The 13,060-nt window shown below is 38.8% G+C and overlaps 1 protein-coding gene across 1 annotated transcript in view; it reads right to left on the bottom strand.

Moving 5' to 3' along the window:
* The window catches only part of LOC136363757 (integrin alpha-9-like), a 210,587-nt gene that overhangs the window by 33,579 nt on the left and 163,948 nt on the right, over positions 1-13,060 (bottom strand).

Raw genomic sequence — 13,060 nt, forward strand, 5'->3', positions numbered from 1 at the left:
GAAGGTTGAATTAGCCTTTCCTTAAAAAAAAAAAAAAACACTTAAATTTGAGCTAAATGTCTGGACTCCCATTAATAGTCAGAAGAGGAAAATAACCACTTTGGGAGTCAACCCTTAAGAAAGTATCTGGAGTAAGCCAGATGAATCACGCACTGGAAATGCTTTGACTGGACAGGATATGAGTGTGTATAACCCAGCTCACATGTAGGTGCCTGTGTTCTACATGTCTGGAGATAGAGACAGAGGAGAAAAATCTCAGCAAAATATATTATAACATAGCATTTTAAATCAACAGTTGTCCTAGTTACAGAGATAGTAGGCGGCATTTAGCATCAGAGCGGACCCAAAAGTTTTCTCCACATCAACCCGTAGAAGTTTGTTCATTGTCTCTTTAAGGCTTGCAATCGGAAGCAGAACCTCTGTGTTTTACTTCAGTGCACAAAACGGGTAGGGGTGCTTCGTGCCTTTAAAAATAGGAATCAGAAGCTGGGCGCACTCTGTTCCGTTCCTTCCCGACTCTCAAGCATTTCAAAATCCCTTCAGCCGCTGCCGTAAGCCATTTGCCAGGGAGGGAAGGGCCTTGCCCGCTGCTGCCCGCAGCCGCCGCGCCGGAGGCCAGAGCCGCTCTACGAGTTCCAGCCGCCGCCCCGCGCCAGGGACAGCCCTTGGTGGGCGGCGTGCGGCGGACAGCACGGCGGCACTGACTGCTTTTGGACAAAAAGAGTTTTTCCAGATTTTTTTTGCCCCTGTTCCCCTTTGGTTATTCGTTTGGCGAAGGGCGGGGAGGGAGTTTCGGAACAACGGAGGCTTGTTGGCCGTGTTGTTTTCTTCGTTCTCTCTCTCAGCTGCGCGGGCCAGGGAAGACATTCTCCACCATTTTGTCCGTGTTCCCCGGAACAATCAAGGGCATGTCCTCCGCATTTGTGCACGAGCATCGAACCGTTTGCCTGCGTATTTCTTGATTATTGCTGTTTTCGTTAAGTAAACAGGGTTTTTTAACTGTTGTTTGTTTTTGTTTGTTTGTTTGTTTGTTTCCACTTATATATCTTCGTATTTGTCTCTCCTTATTAGTGGAAAAGGGAGAAGTTAAAACTAAGGGGAATTTCTTTTGGAGACCCTAACCTGTCAATTGTGTCAAACTCAAACAATAGTGTTACCCTTTGTACTACCTTTTTTTATGTTTTGGTCAACTCAGGTGCATCCCTGTTTATATCAGAACTAACAAGATAAATCTTTGTGTAAATGCACAAGCCTAGGCACTAAATCTGTTCTTTTAGCTTTAGCAGAAATAGTACAATTCCCCCCTTGTATCCTTAGCTTATTCACTTGTCCAAGAAAGTAGATGACTGAGGCAAGTGAGACTTGAAGAGTACCAAACTCATAAAATGAGCTTCAGTCAATATAATCTTGCTCAAGAAAGCCTTCTCACTTTTTGCAACTTATGAATATTTACTGAAAAAAAAAATCCGAAATGACAACAAAGTATCAGCAAATTCTTCCTGCTACCATCCTTAAAGCCTGTAAGAGTGAGAGAGACAGATTTTCTCACAAACCACCAATTGACATTCTTACACATCCTGCTGCTTACCTCCCCACATTCTCTGACATGATGAAAAACTGAAAACTTGTACCTTATTCAATTAATAAATCCTTGAAAGAGGGAGAAACCCCCCCAGTTACTGCATACTCTTGAGTCCGATTCAGTGTTACACAGTTTGCATCTGTGTTAAGTATTGTGAAAAAAAGAAGCAAACCCCAAAGGTCTATCTAGATCTTAAATGCTATTTTCCAGACAAGTGATATTTATGTCTCCTTGAAAAATGTACTTTTTCTGTTTCACTGGCTAACAAATTCTCCATAATTTGTTCTTTGCAGTATGTATTCCCAACATGACTTAACATAATCTGTCCTTACATTCCTTACAGACACACTGAAAGTTTACAGTCTCCTTGGGCTCAGCTGAAGATTAAGACTATGATTTGTCCAGATCACCTGAAATGAGTTTTTATTATTCATTTTAGGTAACAGATTCACAAAGACCACAGGCATTTATTTCTTTGATCTTTCACATGGAAATTAGATCTGTATCAACTAGAATGCCTATGTTAAATTAAAAACAGGAAAAATTCAGGATCTATTAAGTACTTGTTCTTTACTCCTGAAAGTTTAAATTACAGATGTCATTAGATTTATGTAAGAGATACAGGAAGGACAGTACAAGTTTCTGTGCTACACAAGCTTTTGGCATACTCCCCAAATAGTCCTGATTTATATCTTGCAAAAGTACACTTAAGAATGAGCCAAAGCAGAAATATCTCACAAGACTAAAAGAAACTGTCTAGCATGAAGCAACATAAACCTGGTCCTTCCTACTTGAAATTATTATCTTTTCTTGAACTGAAGATGGGCATAATTTTTAAAATACTTTAGCTAAAAGAGGGAAAGGCACCTCCAGAGGACAAACTCTGAACTTGGAAATACCTTTTCCTCTCTGCCAGCTACACAGCAATCCTGTATGAGGTGGATTATAAATTCAGTGTTTCAGTCCATATTAGGAGGGAAACATGCAAGAACTAAGCACCTCCTGTTACCTGCACTGCTCTGGAAGAGACCATCAGGTCACCTATACCCTGTTTTAGCAGCCCAAGGCAGAATCTACTTCCTAGAAAGCTTCTATTTGGCCAGCAGAATTTGAAGGAATTCAGCCAGACAGAAATTAGATTACACTCATCTGTTTACCTGTGATCAATTAGCATATGAAGACAGCCAGAAGGCAGGAAAGGATGCAAGGCAGCTGAGCAGCAATCCTTTTCATTTAGCACTCTTGGAAGCCACAGAGCCACAAAACTGGTAAAAAAATTACCAAAAAATTTTAAACAGATGGATCATGCTAAGGTAAAAGTAAATCCATCCTTTTCAAAGGACTGGCCACAGTTGGTTTGGTGGGATATTTTTTAGGGTTTTTGGTTTGTTTTGTTAGGATGACTGTTAGACACATTTCACATCATCTGTTTTTCTCAATTTTTGCATGCGTAAGGGTTCAGTCAACCAGCCAGAAAAAACTTGAGGAAACTTTTCAATAAACTTTGTTTTCAATTAAATATTCATCTGTAGAAAGACAACTAGTTAAATAAAATCTTAGCACAAAACTCCTGTTTGCATTATGCTTAGACTGAACTGCATGTCTGAAATACAAATCATGATTTGTATTGTGAGCCTCATTGTGAGTTTCTTCTTGTTCAAACATGATGCCATCCTAGCCACCTTGTGGTACACAGGCAAGGAAATTTCTGGCCAAATGTTTATGATTTACAGATGCAAGAACTGTACAAGTCCTTGAAATGGAATAGGAAGGAAGCCAGGCTCTTCATCAGACTTGGAGTATCAGGGTATCTGGCATACCAGAGCATTTAGAAAATTTCCATTTCTCAGCAGCCTATAAACAGAAAAGGACTACCCCCAGAGATGTTCTTCCCAGGATCTGGTATCCAACATCTTACAGAAAGAGAAGAAGGGACTTTTTTTGAGCAGTGCATAGGATGTGGAAAGAGATGTGCTCTGCCTTTGTAGTCAGTGCAAAAACTATACCAAAGGCACAGAGAAATATCAATACCTTAACTCTTAATAGGAATGAACAACTGGGGCAGGGAACAAGAGGCACAAAAGGGAGGCTCTCTTAAATCATACAGTAAGACTACCAGCTGGGAAATAAAAACCCTTCCCAAGAAAGGTACCAAGCAGAAGTAACTCTCCAGCCTTCCAAGAAGGGACATCCAATGAGCTTTGTTGGACCTGCCTCTGCTGAAGGTTGTTTCATTCTATTTTCCAAAAACTACTTATTAACTCCTGAATAAAATCATTTGCTGTCTGTTGCACTGGTCTGGTGCACACAGATAAATCTGTACTGGAAGTGTACCTAAAATCTGTACCCAGACAGAGGTAGACAAAGTCCATGTTAGCACATAAAGTAGCCAAAGAAAGAGGTAAACCAGGCTAACTGCATAGCATCTTCCACACCTGTACTCATATGACACATTTTTCTAACCTGCTCTGAGTCTGGTCCTGTAGCCTGAATGTGCTGCAGCCACAAATTATTGACTGACCTAGCAGATTTCACTGAACAGCTTTCACATTGCAGGGAAAAAAAAGACTGATTTCAAGGGTCTTAAATTATTTTATTTTTTTTCTTCTCTATATTCAATGGTCTATGTTATCATATACAGTCTACACTACCACACATATCATGAGTTTTTGGGGGGTAACAGTGTAAAATTTTTGTAACACAGAGGTAAGTATTACTAATTACTGATTACTAATTATCCTAGCCTTCAGATCCTGGAAAACATTTCTAATTTAAAAAAATACATTTTGTGCAAAGAAATTACATTTTCAGAATTCCAATTTTAAATTGAAAAATTTGTAAGTTGGCAGTTATCTGATGGAAGTCCAAACATTTTATAAAATCTTTTCACACAGATTTGATATATCTATTATTTGTCATTTTCGTTATTTCGAATGAAGCATGCTTTCACCATCTTGAATGTCTTCAACTTTCATGTGAGGCAAACCAACATCCAGAGCAAAAGTAAAATCTTCCCACAGAAGTTTTTACTGACAATAATTTCTTCTTACCATGGTTGGGATGTTCCCATCCTCTAGAAACGTCTTGTCTTAGGCTACAAAACACTGAACATCAATACACACATCATGTTTTTTCTATTTTTTTCCTCAATTTCAAAGACACTTTTGTGAAACTGCTCAGCCCCAGTGTAAAGAAAGATTTAAAAAATCATTCTGATACCCTCACTGTGGAATACCAGAGTGATTAATTCAGTAGCACAGCCTGTACTCAAATAGCATGTGCGTTCTTGAACACTACTGGATGTCAGAATAGCCTTCAACATTTCTCGATAAAAACACGTTATTGTCAGGTGCCTCACTTAGACATCTGTGGCACTTGAAAATCTTCACCTTTCAGACAGTTTTAAGTGGACATCCCAAATCTAAGGGACTGAAAATCATTACTCACTCCAGTATATATATATGTGTGGATGTATATATATATATGTGTGTATATGTATACATATATATATGTGTGTGTGTGTATGTGTACATAAATGTGTGTGTAGTCTTGTTGTATTCTACACATGTATATACTTGTAACATGCATAAATGTAAAGAGATACAAGCCAGAACATTTGTAGTACACAGACTGTAAATGGCACCTTGCATAAAAGGCCTCTACATGTCTCCATAATTTTGCAAAGGCTAATAATATTACTAATCTGTCATCATGCAGAATAGCAGAAAATCCCTCATATTGCCTGTACTACCCATCCCAACCCACACCATTCTCTCGTGTTATGATTCTATAAATGATCACACACTCATTCAGAGGCAAGTTAGTCTCTAGCTTTGTTAATTTACTATAAGTTGCTCTCCCCTTGAAACATGGTTGAGAGATGTTTAAATAGGACTGCCTTACAAATGAGTTGTAAAATTTGACTCTTGTCAAATTTTGTTGTCAGCATAAACCAGGAAATTCCCCAGAGACAAGATATAACTACTGGAAAAAGCATGCACGTTATTTCATGCTTTCAAAATGCTCTATCTGCAACAAGGAAGAAATTACTGCAGGATGACTTTATGATTCTGAATATTTGACTCTGAATGACTTTTTTTCTGCTACTCTATGGGTTCAGCAGAGATAAACCCATAAAGTAGCAATGGTTTTTAATCATGTAAGATTACACCACTCTTGAGAAAAAGTGGTAGGAGGACATTTCAGAATGTAAAAGTTGTATGTAAAACATATCATGTACACTCCACACACATCACATCCTAAAAAGCCTGAAGGATTTTAATAGGGCGGTATGAGAATAACATGTTGAATTTATTGCATACACAGGGATCATAATCTCTGTCTTTCCCTGCATGTGTAGGGATTTATGAGAATACTTGGGCCTGGTTTGGAACTCCAAGGAGGTATCAGTGCAAAGGGAAAAAAAAATCACACAATTTCCAGGAAACACAGAAGATAACCAAGAGCTCCCAATAAAGCCAGGTCACCTGGGAGTGGTTGGAGTTTCTAGAAGAAATAATACAGCTGCTGCCTCAGCACATTCTCATTCTGCTATCAGTTCTGTTTCTCACCTTCAGGGTACTTGCAACATCATCTCTGCCCATCTGTAGCTACTCTCAGAACATGGCAATTTTTAACAAGCCTTTGCGGCCTTTCCAAAATTGTTGGGGTTTAGACAACTGTTAGCAAGCAGTTTAAGGGTTTAGGCCACATCACCTGTAACATAAATTTCACAAGTGAACTGAAAGCCAGTGGCCCCTTCTAGATTTAACCTCAACCCATTAACATGCATCAAAGGCAAAACTTCCCATTTTTTCAGGGCCCTGTATCTAGCACAGGATGTCAACCTGGGAGAAGGAAAATAAATACAATTTCAAAATGGGCTGGACAGGACAGTTGAGGACCAAGCACAAGAAGTGAATATTAGCAGCTGATGTGGGCTTAAGTATATGCAAGTGATAGGAATCTCTTGGAAGAATGAGAGAGAATAATGGGAGGAAAACTGGCTGTTGCTTCCAATGAAGCATTATGTACAATCTCCCTGTTGCATTGCTGTATATAAGAAACCAAGGGCTATTCTCATATTTATTGACTGATATTTTACAAAATAAATGGGTGAGCAAAGGTGTATCTTCAGCTCATTACTTATATTAGCAACACTAGATTTCCATTAATGCAAAAGAATTCATTATGGCATTAAAACTTAAGGTTTCCAGGCTCTTCCAGTAAGTCTGGTATTCCCCCTCTTGAGCTAAACCATCACTAGCTGTGGAGGAGGGCCTCAAAGTCAGCAGAACTAAGCTGATACAAAGCAAGTATGATGGAATCCAGACACGAGTGCATGTGATAAAACCAAGCCTCAGAAAAAATGTGTGCGAAAGTTCAGGGAAAATATCATGAGACACAAGACATTTGGAACAGAAATTTTACTTGCAGGAAACATGCTCAAGGTCTGAACACAGGCCAGGCATTTCACAAAATTTTTTGCATTGTTCAACTCTGTAATGGATGCCTTTCTCATCATCCCTGAGCTATACTCACTGCAAAGGACTAGGAGTTCAGCCATGGTCTGGAAATTGCTGGCAGAGGATTTTTACATATTTTCCCCTGTATGTTTTTTTAAACTGTCTTATTTATGTATGAATAACTAAGCAGTAGTTCAAGTTTTCAAACTTGAAAAATAAATAACAGATGTGTTTGTCTGTTTTTGTTGCTAACCATAGCATATACATCCTAGTATTAGAGGGGAAAATGTATGCAAGTATTCTGATTCAAAGATACTGATTGACCCTTTATTAGGTGAACAAAGAATTGATAAGCAGGATTAATCTAACATGTCACACTGAGAAAAAAAGGGGTACTGACAAGAAATTCCAGACAAGGTCAGACTTTCAACACTAGACAAATAAGTTATGTAAATATGTTATCTGACTACTTGCACCATATGCCAAGAATGTTTAATATTCACAGATAAAGAAATACATTTGAATCAGAGCAGTCTTGTTGATTCTGGTAATAAATTTAAGAGCCACTGAAAATAGAGAAAATAATTTTAAAAATTAACCAATTTTACACAACTCTTGATAGATTTCAACTAAAAATAGCAATGATGGCAAGAAAAAACAGTAGTCCACATATCCAATAGGTAGCCTTACAAGGCCATAAAAAGAGACAAGTGGAAACAAAGTAAAGATGCTAAAGTATTAAATCACCTTAGAGGAGGAGTACACCATAGCTCTGGCTTTTGCTTCTCTAGACAACAGGAGAATGGGATGCATGTTTGGCATAAATCATGCTAATCTGATTGCAATGCCTTTAGATGTTTTTCTGATGCACTTAATATACAGCTTTGATAATATACAGGTTTGATAGGCATGATTCTTGCAACACTGGCCTGGTCTTGGCCCTGCAACCAATTTACACATACTTAGCAGCAATCCCCAGATGTATTGCTCTCAAAAACTAGTGATTCCTACCCAGTTTTCTGACAAAAGCAAAGATCTTCTCACATAAAGTTCTTGACTTACCAGACAGCAGATTCTTTCCTAGACAGAACTGTACATGCCACATGTACACAGTCACTGACCACTTGGTATGATTTAACTATGAGGTGCACAGAAGGTTCAGGCCTAGGAATGAATGACCATCACCTTACACAAAAATCAGCTTACCACTAACATTCATGCGCTCCTTATATATTGGCCTCTAGCAGAGGAAACCCAAGAAAGGGTTACAGAGAAATACTTTTCCTCTCCCTGTGATGAACTGTGAAATGCTTAACCAACACATGAGAAAACAAATAATTTTCAGGGAATGTCTCTATTTAAAAAGCCCCTGAGATCACTTGGCATTTGATGTTCCTTCAACTAGGTTCTATCTGTCTATAGCACATCCTTTTCTGCAGCCTTACCTATGATGCATTAAACACAAATAAGCCCATGTTTATTCTTTACTTAATTGTTGGATGTTGCGGAGTTTTTAATATTTGGAATGAGGTGTGAGCAATTCCAGACTGGGCCCTTTGGCCTGCAAAATCTGTAGGCCTTTGTGGCGCAGTGAAAATTCAAGTTGTGGCGCAGCAAAAAATTCACCTCTCTCTCTTAAGGTATTCCGGGTCCTAATGGGTGCTCACATGTAGATCAATAGTGTTAACATGGAAACCTCCTTAAGGCAGCAAATGTGTACATTCTTTAGGTGCCTTGTAATGTCAATAAAGTTGTAAGGAAATAAATATGGATGTGCAAAAAATAAAAGTCAGTGCTGCACGAAACACGGGCTTGGTGTGAGTGTCGTAGCTCAGCCCAACCTCTCAAAAGGGACCCCAACTTTAGTTGGACTTTCCCTGTGGGCTGTGTTGATGTTAGGATGAGGACCTCTGAAGACTGTGCAGGTAGGGCTGTAGGGCTCAAAAACTCCTGTGGGATGTTTCACTAAAGCAGTTTGAATGTATGAGAAAGGTGACTAAGATCTAAACTCTCCGTTGAGGCAGTGGAGAGAGGATAGGGCTTTCAAGAGGATGATTTTCCTTATCTAATGTAGACAACTGAAGATTAAATGGGTCATTCTCATTCAAAAAACCTCTTTGGAGGTGGAGAAGATATATTAAGCTAAGCAGATGTCATTTCTTTACAAGACATTCTCAGAGTTTTCTCCAAGAATTGGTTTACTGATACTTTTGATACCATCTGGTACCTTGCAGAAGACTGGAATTATGTACTTTCAAAGCCAGGAGAGAAATCCAATAAAAGATGCTTATTTTCACTCTGATACATGAACAGGGAGGAAAACCCTTCTGTCACCTGATATGCACAGATACCATTGTTTTAAATGCTTCCTTGGTTTTTGCTTCCTTTATTTACACCACAAATCTTCAAATATTGTACATTAGTTATAGAAGAGAAAGGCTAGTCTCAGAGTCAGGATTTAAAACAGGACTGTGTATTAAAAGAATTTACCAAGCAGTTATTTTCTGAATTTCCTTCTTCATTGTTTTTGGGAAGAAAAGATTTACCAATGGAAAAATGGTGAATTCTTACACTCATTTCCTCAAAAAGAAGAAGAAAAAAAAATTGTAGACTTTCTTTTCATTCAGTATCCTTCAACAGGAGGAGCTTCCTTCTCTGGCTAAGAAGCTTACAAAAAACCACAACTATATATATATATTTTTCCACACCTCAGCAAAACTCCTGATTACTACATGATTACTCCTGGTAATCTGTCAAAACTCCTGCTTCCTTCATCATTCTGATAACAGATTATTTATATATCCATTATATTTCACATCTTTTTCTATCCGAATTTTCCTTTTATCAAGAGGCAAACCAGCCATCTTTTTCAAATTAGAATTCACATACTCAGCCAAAAAAATAGGAGCTGTGGGTCATTCACAAAGTAGCAACAATTTCAGCTGACCCAAAATATTAATCGAACTGCCACTCATTTTAAAGGCCATGATTTTTTGGGGGGACAGTGTTGTAAAATTTCAATAGGTAATTTGACAAATTTCACTTTAGTTTAGAAGCTGATCATGAGCAGGCCACAATTGGACAAGAATATCATGTTGCTGTGGCCTGATTTAATATATGGATCACAATGATTTTTTTCCATGTTTCAATGGCTTTCATTTTTATATTATTAGACTTCCTTGAAAGACAATTATTTTTTTTACATTCAAAATAAATGCCTTTTCTGTGGGGGTGGGCGGAGTCCCAACTGCTTTGCCCTGGAGAGGGCTAAGCTGAGGAGTTAAGAAAGAATTTTGCAACTTCACCCAGAGCCCCTAAGGCAAAAGACAAACTTTCTAGTCACACCGACCTGTCCGGAGACCCACAAGCCCCTTTGGGATCTTATGTAGATCTGTTACAATTGATGGTCTTGTACTCTTTTCCTCCCACCCTGGTGTCCCATAAAAACCCCTGAGTTTCCTCTGGTTGGCAGAGGTACGTCGTCCCTGGACCCCTTTCGCTGGTACCTTTGCAATAAAGTTACTACCTGCGGAAATTCCATATGAGACCTCTCTCTCTCTCATCACGGCCGGCTAAAAGAGGGGCAAACTCACAAGGGCAGAAGCTGAGAGCACTGAGCTGAAATCACTGCTCTGCCCTCCTGCTGAGAAGCCCCTCTACCAGCTGAGGAGCGCCCTGACCCCCCAAGAAGCTGTCTTTAGCGAAACATCTTCTGGGGGTGGTTGTGGCTCTCTGAGTCCCAAGCGGCAGACCCCTTGACCAGCTGAAATACTTTTCCAAGAACATCCTCTTTATAATTTTCAAAAGAAATCCATTGCTTATACAAATATCATAGCACTTTCATTTCTAGAAGATTGGGTCAAAACAACTGGAAAATGTCAAAAAATTTGTTCAAATCTGGTTTCACCTAAAGATCCCAACTAGGAAGACACAGAAAACTTTCTTTCATGTCAAGAAGTTTTGCTGCACCTTCAAGGATGCACTCAGCAATGCATGAAAAGATTATTTTGAAACACTGGAAATGCCATGAGCTCTGACCAAGGTGCAGGTTTTGTATTAAGATGCAGATGGCAAAAAAGTTGGGGCTTTTTTAGAATTATTTTAAGGTCTTAACCCAGGAAAAATCTGAATTTTATGGCTGGGCAGCCTTTCCTGTATAACAATGGAAACTTAAAAGACAGCAAATATCCTATTTGAGTAAAGAGTTTCAGTTCATCATGCTGACATTAGGAATTCTTTCTGAGCTGCTCTGCAGTTCTGCTTCCTGCTCCTGTCTAAATGCAACTGTGCCCTGCTGGAACACAGTGTATGCTTCTGCCTGGACGTGGCAGATGCACAAGTTTCACCTGCAAGGGAGAGGGCTCCTAGGCAAAGCCAGATTCAGATGATATCACTGAGGTGCTCTTCACTGGGGGTGGGGCAGGGAACACCTCCAACTGCCTAAGCAAAAATGTTTTGGAACAGTCATTTAAAAAGCAATTAAAGTAAAAGAGACAGAAAGGTCAGATAGTACCTGTACAGTTTTCTGTACAAATTTCTGTACAGTACATTCCCTAGAATGAATAAATTCCTCCAGTAATCTAGCTATGTCTTTAAATACGGTGCCAAAATATTTGTATGCCAGTGTGTGTGTAAGTCATAGAAATGAAGTGACTGCACGCAGGATGACTAACACAAAGGGCTAACATAAATCTTGCTGTAAATGCAAGATGTTCCTGTACAATCTTTCTGCAAATGTGGCAATCAGCAGCGGCATGAATTGCTGCTGGGAAAAAAAAAATAGCTGTATCAAATACTGTCAGCAAATATTTCTGTCTTCACATGCTCAGACTGCACATGCATGTTTTCAGAGACAAGACCTGAAATGTCAAATGGCATAAATAGATAAACAATCAACCAACAAACTAGAGATTTTCTACATAACTGTATCAATATACAAACTTGTCTCTCTATGTGGAGCATGTAGCTGTGGGCTTGACAATCTCAAAATATGCCTCAAGGAATACTCAAGCTCAAACACAATTTAGAGATCTTTGACAGTCTTTTTTAGCTTAGGTTTAGGTTTTAAGCACCAGCATTGCAGCAGACAAAGCATCTTATTTTTATACTGGAAGATAAAACCTACAGATAACAAGCAGAAATTACACTTAAGGTTTTAAAATTGACAATATTTCTTTTACTCTAGAAGTGAAGAAGAAGAAGGTTTTTCTTCACTTTTATTCTAGAAGTGAAGAAAAATCTCAATTAATTTGGGACATTTCATGGAATAAGACAGCAAACTTTAACTCTTCTCCATAACTTGTTTCTGCTCCTTACAGACATTACTGTGTAAATACAGGAATAAAAATTATATGACTGCTATACAAACTGGCCTTAAAAATGTATCCTGTCATCATCCAGCACTGTAGCTCTGGGACTGACTCCATTTTACTTTTTCTCTTTCAACATTCACAGGAAGAGATCAATGTTTATTTTATACAGCTTTCCCAAAGGAACACGACAAACGTTCCTAGAGTCCCATGCTCAGGCAGCCATCAACTTAAAAGGCAACCTGTAAAAAGAATTCTCTTAAATTCTTCCATTAATTAATTCAGTTTTTCTTTACTTTTGAAAATCTTACTGATATCCAGCTATCATAAAGGCCCAATCCAGGTCTCACCTGTGTAGAAAGAAGAAAGAAGTGTGAAGTGAATATGCCAAACATAATAGGACAACCGGAGGATTTCTCTTTGTCCTTCCAAAAGAAGGACTTTTCGTTTTGCTCCCTAAATAAGAAGTGACGGGAAGGGTTGGACTAGGAACTATGGCCTAGGTTAACTGGCCCATTTAAGGTCAATGGGGACAGGAGTCACAAGACATTTTTCACTCTAAATAATTCTCAAGATTAAATAATTCTCAAGTTTAGATGCCTAGGGAAAATCTGGGAAACTAGATGGTTTCGGAATTTTCAGTGGAGACTGGCAAGTGCCTCTTCAGAGCTGCTCCTATGCTTCTCTCTCCATTAATTGCTGGA

This window comes from Sylvia atricapilla, chromosome 1, assembly GCF_009819655.1.
Source record: "Sylvia atricapilla isolate bSylAtr1 chromosome 1, bSylAtr1.pri, whole genome shotgun sequence".
NCBI lineage: Eukaryota > Metazoa > Chordata > Aves > Passeriformes > Sylviidae > Sylvia > Sylvia atricapilla.